Consider the following 8,511-nt stretch of genomic DNA (forward strand, 5'->3'; position numbering starts at 1 on the left):
GTTTGCAGTCTTCAAATTAATTTTGTAGATTTCTATCAAAATTTGGGTGAAATTTGTCTGCCCATATACACATGAAAATGATAACGCATAAATACATAACGCTAGATAGATGAAATTTGTTACACAATTTTCTCATTAAAAATGTGGATATATAATAAATTTAAGACCAAATCGATGTATAAAATGGCCATCTATTTGCTATGCATGTGAAGGCATGTCTTAACTAAGGGCAATTTGATATTCCATTTTTTGGAAACAAGCTTGTAGGTCTATATTAAAATTTTGACCAAAATTGTCTATAAAAGCATCCAAATTTTGCGATTTTCTTCCTTGTAGTTCGAGATGTAAGGAACTCTGAAAATAAAAATCTTGACATTTCATGGTTTTCATGACCTAGCCCAAACTTTTCTATGTGGATAAAGGGAAGGGATTACATATTTAAAAACGAATATACTAGAAATCTGCGAGGAGACTATTCCAGTTAATTTAAATATTTCTGTTTTAGAAATAAATAAAAGCAATTGTTTTTTTTTATAGTTTAATATTTAAAAAATATTGTTCGGTTTCGTTTTTCAAAAGAGGGCTATTTTTTAAAACGATTTATTTTTATACTCAACCATTTAATGATTATATTTAGCATATATGCATTGGGAAATGAAAAGTTTGTTAAGCAATCGATATATGCTTATTACTAAACGGACCAGTTTAAATATTCAAATCACATGTAATTAAAGAATGAATTAGAAATCGGTAAACGATATTATGAAATCCATCGAGAAAGTGTTCTAAGTTTCATATATTTAATAATCTTAAAAGTTAAATCTAGGGGAAATATGTGATCCTATATGGAAGGATTTCTTATATAAGTATAGGACAATTGCGTTTGTTTTTAAGGCACATCAATATAATTATAATTACATCAATTTCTAATTTTTCCATGGCGATATCTATTATTCTTTTTTAAACGATTTTGCATAATGAAAATTTTTCAATGAAATCTTAATTAATTTGGTTCAAAATAACCTGAGGCAAAATACTATTATGATTTAAGATGTAATGGAATGCATGCAAAAGCAAAATATAATTTAGTAATCTGTTGCCTTCCTTAATTCCATTTTCCATTTCAGTCATTGATACGATAGTCATTCAATAGACAATTTTGCCATTTCTTTAGAAAATTTTTACACAGTGGGGTGATAGAAGGATCATCAATATAAAATGTCGATATCTTGTTATCGTGCATTCGTTCCATGATTTTTACAGAAAAATAATACAAGTGAAACATTGAAAATTTATATAAACTTACTACAATCAATGAATTAGTTATTCTTTGTTACTGATTTATTAGTTGACGAATACTATTACTTGCAATTGTTATTTAATCGGTAATCTTTACAGAATGGAGCATTGAAATATTTTACATCCTAAGAATTTCAACCTCAAATATATACGTGTTCCAAATTTGGTAGTTAAAAGTCAAACAGTGACTTTTAGATAGTGGCAGTCTGACTTAGAGACCTCCGAAACAAACAACAAATAATCATAAACATACACATACAGTCATCTTTATTAATAGTAGGAATAGAGATAAAATATATTGTTGAAAAAAATGCTTAAAATATTTCTTAAAAAGAAATTAAAAATAAAAAAAAAATCTGTTAAAAACATGGCATTATTGAAATTTTTTTTAACATTTTAAGATGACAAAAGAAAACAAAACAAACAAATTGTGATGTACTTTTTTTTGAAGTTATCCCAAAAAAAAAATTCAAAATTTTGCTTAATTTTAAATTAGTTATAATTCTAACTAGCTGCCTTTGGCGACCAGCCGGTTCGCCAATATTAATGCTTGCTAAAATGTTCAATTAATATTTTATGTAACTTGTTGTCATTACAGGTTTTTCAAGAAAATATTTTTAAGCTTCAAATTTTGATAATCATATTATTCCCTTATAACATTATGTAGGCTTTAAGCCTTTCTGCTCTTTGTATTGTGCGTCACTTTAATTTTCTACAATGCCCGTAAAATTCAATTTTAAATTAAAGTGTAAAAAATGAAATTACAATTAATATAAAGACGTATTTTAATGAATCCCAGCAAGTTTTTTAAAAAATATGAGAATTGAAAACATGTCTTATGTGCACTATAGAATAATTTTCATAATTTATAATATCCCCAAGCATTATTCAACAAAAATATCAAGAATTCAATGAAAAATTAAATTTCTAGCTTTATTTTTGGAAGGATAGAAACGCCATCAATAATAATATTTTATTTTCTTCGGTTTATAAATATATTTTTAAAAATTATGAAATTTAAATTTTAGACAGTCCTTTGATTCTAAGGAATCATATTCTGCAAAATATTCTTGACTCTTCTTTTTTTTAATAAATAAAGAAACATTTCGATCTTCTGAATTCAAATCTGGCCGATTTCTATTGTAATATTCTAATATTGAATATTACAATATTAGAACAATTGATATTTTCGTAATCTAAGCCAATCACTCTTGAGAAACTCTGGGAGATGATTCACTTCTTTGAGACAGCCTATGCAATGATCTAAAATCACCCGTTTTTATAGAATAGTGATATTGAAATTTTCATAAGTCGGTCAACTTTAGTGATTGATTTTGTTGAACGGAGTGCAACTCTTTTTATTTAAAATATTAGCATCTTAATTATAATTTTTTTAAATATGACTCACAGGGCACAGGATATTTGTAAAGATTTAAATTTCGTAATTCATCAGCATTTGTTTACACAAATTATATAAAATATAATTATTTATTTCCTTTAGACCATTTGTCAACAGATGTATGGCTGTTACTAAAGGTTTACAAATTAGCTGTTAGGTTCCAACTAAAGTAGATATCTTGTACATATTAAATCATATTTACCTTAAATAAAATCTGTTTAATTGGATTAGTAATATAGGTATTTTGAAAGGTCACAGAAAACGTTCCCTTGCATTTACTTTTCAAAAAATATCATCTGTCATATTTATTTAATGTCATGCAGACACCTGCTGAAAATTACATTTTTATGTATTTTATTTGGAATGATAGATAACTTATTTTTTAATTTGAGTTTTTGTCAATATGATATCAATGAGTTGATAAAAGTTGATTTTTTCCCATTAACGCGCTCGTGCAGCTTACATTTTATTTTTATTTAGCGTGAAATAAATTGTTAAAAAATATGATTAAATTATATTTTTGAAAATTCATTAAAAATGGAAATTTAATCTCTTCGTTAAAACATTGGTATTGAAAAGATTATTTTTTTAACTTCAATATGATGCAAAAATGAATTTTGTGCGGTAATATTTTTGGAAGTTATAGAGGAAAAATGCCAACATTTCGCTTAATTTTTAATTAATAAAAATTCTAATTAAAAATTCAAAAAAATCGGTCGGAGGTGAACAAAGTATACACCTCCAAAGTATACACGTGCCAAATTTGGTGGCTGTAGATAGAACGGTCTGGCCTGTGGAGCGCCAACACACACACACACACACATTGAGCTTTATTATAAGTATAGATATAGATTAAAACTTAAAAAAAAACTCTTTGAGGGGCGTATTCCTCGAAAATATATAATGTCAATTTTGATACCTCTTGTTGAACAATCTGATTTGTAAAGTGCCAACACACGTAGAGACGTACATACATTCTTCTTTAATAAGAAGATATTATGAAAAATTATAAAATTATGAGGGAAATCATTAATAAAATTTATATATAAACTTAGATAAGTTTTTAAGCATTTTTAGAAAAGTTTTCATAATGAGGAGGTAGTTATGAAAAGTTCCTTTTTTTCGTGCAAGGAATTATTTACTGAATATTCATATTTTTCTGCAATGAGAGAAGAATGACTTCTTTATCAAGGTTTAGTTTAGTTACATAAACGTTCCCTTTTAAGACAACACTAGGGCTATTTTGGGATGGTCCTCGTAATTTTGAGCCGCGGTCGGATGACGAGGATGAAACCTGAGCTAGCACCCCTCTACTAACTTCCATACCACACCACACCAACGGGAGGACATTTGGCCCCGACGAATTTAGCACTCACCAGACTCGCTAACACGGCTGTTCTTCTGTGGAACCGAGTCTCGAAATTGAAAGCATTCCGGTTCCGAAGCCGAGACCTTACCACCAGGCCACCGCTGCCTCCTTCAGCAGGGAGAAACCGATAAAGTTTCGGGGAGAGACTCCTGCTGATTTAAATAGAAATGGTGTGTGTCCAAAGCCTGTGGATCGGGCAAGATATTAATATACATTTAATACTTCTTATATTATTTTTAAATTTAATTTGTAATTTGTTGGATTGACATTACATTCTCGTTGAATGATCGTAGAGATTGACGAAAGAACTCGAACACTTTTCAATTTGAGAACCGATTCCGTTTGTGTTCGCTAAAAAAATTGATAAAATTTGCTCTACTGCGAACGTTTTGGAAGTGTGCATGTGCTTTTGGGCCATTTGTGCAACCTACTTTTTTATATGACTGCAAAATTGATTGAATCATTATCTATGTTAAAATATTGAAAAAATAAAAGCTTTTATTTCAATTGTTTATTTCTTTCTGAAATGCAATAAGGCCTGTTGTGAAAACATTAAAATAGTTTCCCTCGGCAGAATACGAAATAAATATTAAATCAGAATAAATAATTCCCCTGAAATTTTCTTTTCTTCTCTAAGGGAGATATGAAATTCTCTTTCTTTTAAACTGCAAGTGTTTGAAGGAATGTAAAAGGAAAAGCTACTTGGAGGTATGTTGAAGAAATTTGGAATATGTTATATTTACAATATGGGGAAATGAATTACACATTAAAAAAAAATTAATTCAACTTTTTGACATAGGTGGCGCTTTTTAATGACAATATTTCATACATTGTAATTATAACATTTTTCTTTGTTAAAAAAATAAAATGCGTAATGTATTACAATATTTGTTCAGTATGAGATCCTTCAAGTCCTATCAAATGCTGTATACACAAGACAGCGAGATCCAAAGTAGCACCTAATGTTTCCTGCTGAATTTCTAGGACATGTCTAGTAATGCTGCTTTTTTAAAGCAACAACAGAGTTAGGTTTCTTCTTGAAGACGCAATCTTTTAAATATCCCCACAGCCAGAAATCGCAAGGATTCAAATCAGGTGAACGAGGTAGCCACGCATTTCGGAAACATCTGCTAATTATAAGATCCTCACTAAAAGCTCGGTGAAGCAGTTGTGTAACACAATGAGCAATGTGAGGTGGTGCTCCACCTTGCATGAATATTGTTGAATCGAGGCAGTTTCTGTCTTGCAAAGCAGGGATCATATTACTTTCTAAAATTTGAGTGTAACTAGTGCATGTTACGGTGCAGCGAACTAGCCCTGTTGGTATAAGATATTCGGAAAAAAAAAAGGACCAATAATAAAGTCAGCAGTCATACCACACCCACCTGTAACAAACGTTGAATGCAAGGGATTCCTAAAAACAGTATGCGGGTTGCATAAGCCCCATATCCCACAATTTTGGACGTTGATTTGTCCGGATAATGCGCTTCATCAGTCCATAAAATATTTCTAATTCACGATACATTTTCATCAATTTTAGCATGAATGAAGTTGGCCGAATCAATTTTTTGTTGTAGATCGCCTGGTTGGAAGTGCTGCAAGATTTTAATTTTATACGGATAGCGTCTTAAAATGTAGTGCAAGACTTTGCGTACGGTCTCCCATGGTTTTGATAAAGTCCTTACTACACTAGCGCTCACATGTCGATGATCCATTAACCCTGAATCAACTGCATCCCTAATCTCTTCCATAACTTCTTAATTCACAGATCTTTCTCTAGTTCCAGGGAGCACTCGAGATCTCCTGTAGCTTCAAATTTATTAATCATTTTCTTTAAGCCATTCACAGACATCGGTCCTTTTCTTAAATCTTTAAGGCGGCTATATTCTTTCAAAGCAACGCTATAATTGCTATTCTTTTGGTAATAACATTTTACTAACAGAACACGTTCTACCTTCGACAAAGCTCAAAGATATATAGCTCAAAGTTCAAAGATACAGAACTATAGCTCAAAGATACGGAACAGAGCGCCGTCTCATGCCCCCGTATCCGTGACCATTCTGGTCACTGAACGGTTTGGTGGGCATTAGGGATTGCAATACCGGTATACCGGGATACCGAATACCGGTATTTTGAGTCATTTGTACGATTTTGTAATACCGGTATTCACAAGTTTAAATACCGGTTTTTCGGTATTTACTAGAAATTTTAAAAATTATCTCCACTATATGTTCAGGGATCGCCAACATAACAAAATAGTATACGTTTTTGTTTTTATGTCTCCTTAACGGGCGAAATTAATTAATTAATTAATGGCTTAATTAATTGCTTAAATCTAAATTAGCGAAACATGGATTATCACTGAAAGAAGAAATTGTATCCATAATGACTGATGGAGCAACAGTTATGAAAAAGTTGGAAAGTTGATTGGTGCAAAGTAGCAATTGAGCTATGCTCATGGAATTCAGTTAGGAATAATAGATGTATTATACCAAAAAAATAAAGAACAGAAGAATCCAGAAGAAGCAGAAGAAACTTCGGATTACAACTTTGAAGAGAGTAAGAGTGAGAGTGATATTGATAATGAAGATAATAACAATGTAATTGTTGAAGAAGTTATTGCTAATGAGGATGAAATATTAACCCATCAAGTATTGCTCCTTATAATTTATAAAGTTCGGAAAATTGTTAAAATATTTCAACGTTCCTCTATAAAAGATGACATATTATTAAAATGCATACTAACTGAAAATAAAACAAAATATATGTTAATATTAGATTTTAAAACACGTAGGAACCGTTTACTCCTAACAGCACACATCACTATCTGAAGATTATATATTACATTGAAAAATCACGCAGAGGAAAGGCATATCGAAATAGAAAATGTCTTATGGTATTTACATAATTATAATGATTTTAAAAATGAAAATGAAAAAGAAGAAAAGAAGTCTGATTAAGTTTATAGTAAATTTTCTTAAATTTTTTACGCACAAACCTATCCACATTCAAAAGAATTCTGTTCAGTTATCGAAGATTATGATGACACTCATGTCGATAGTGAAAAGGAATTGTCTCTTGAACAAAAATTAGAATTAGCGATAAATAAGAAAATTTCAACGAACCGAAATACAATACAGAAATCCGCTTTTTCCGAAACCATCCGATAAGAAATCGATTTATTTGAAGATGAGGGATTTAGAGGTAAATACTTGGAAAAAGTATATCGCGCATTGCTAACAGTACCACTAACTATCGTAGATGTCGAAAGAGCATTTTCGACAGCTAGTAATTTTTACTTTACCACAAAATTACTTTTCAGGCTTAATGACAGTACAGTCAATGCATTATGTTTTTTAAGATCACATTTCAAAAATTTGTATTAGTACCACAGACTGAATAGTGATATTTGCAATTTTTTGTGATTTAAATAAATAAGTTGTTCCTTTACTTTTTTGTGATTCTTTATATACTGTTATAATTTATAAGTTGCAAATTGTTTTTTGTGATATTTATCCTTTCTTATAAAACTGGCAAATAAAACAAACACCTGTGTTTTCTTTCTTTTTCAAAAATTTCTAATACCGGTCTTAAAACCGGTATCCCGGTATTAAGATCTAAAAAATACCGAATACCGATATTGTAATTTTGGTCCGGTATTGCAATCCCTAGTGGGCATGTTACGGGAATTTTATTTAATTAACAAAATATTTACAGTAGGAAAACGAAACAAAAATAACTATATACAGAATTACAATTATATAAGTAATTATATCATGATGAGACCGTTTACATAATTTTTCAACTTGCAAATATAATTTCTAGTAATAAACTTAGAAATATAGTGCTGAGAGATAAAATGTGTAAAAATATACATATAATCTGTGTTCACTTATTTTTAATGATATAGTAGATCAGGATGCAGTTAAAAAAAATCAGATGAAAAATAATTTGAGAAATGGAAATGAAGACAATCTCTGCTTGATTGAAATGTGTGACAGGAGACTGCAGTGCTTGTTTTTTCCCTTAGTCTTTTTTGGTATGAGACTTGATGTTGAGAGCTATGGAGACAAGAATAGGTGTCTATTTTCACTTATAAATTTGATTATACTGTGGATTTTTTGCCTGGAAAGGAAGTTGTTGACGACTCTTTTCAGCCATTCCTGTTCATGGCTTGGTGATGGTTTTTTCATATGCCAGGAGATTGTAAGGAGGCATTCCGTAGCATAATGAAGTGAGGTGCCTATCCCACCACAACTGCACTGGTCACTCTCAGACAGATTGAACCTTTTGAGGTAGGCAGAAAAAGGGCCGTGTTCTGAGAAGAAAATAATATCCTCTCTGATCCAGTTAGAAGGATTAAGGTTGAATGACTTTTATCATTATAATGATTTCAAAATGAAGTGGTATTCAAAATGAAGTGGAAAACAACAATTTAATCATC

This window comes from Argiope bruennichi, chromosome 2 (assembly GCF_947563725.1).
Source record: "Argiope bruennichi chromosome 2, qqArgBrue1.1, whole genome shotgun sequence".
Classification (NCBI taxonomy): domain Eukaryota; kingdom Metazoa; phylum Arthropoda; class Arachnida; order Araneae; family Araneidae; genus Argiope; species Argiope bruennichi.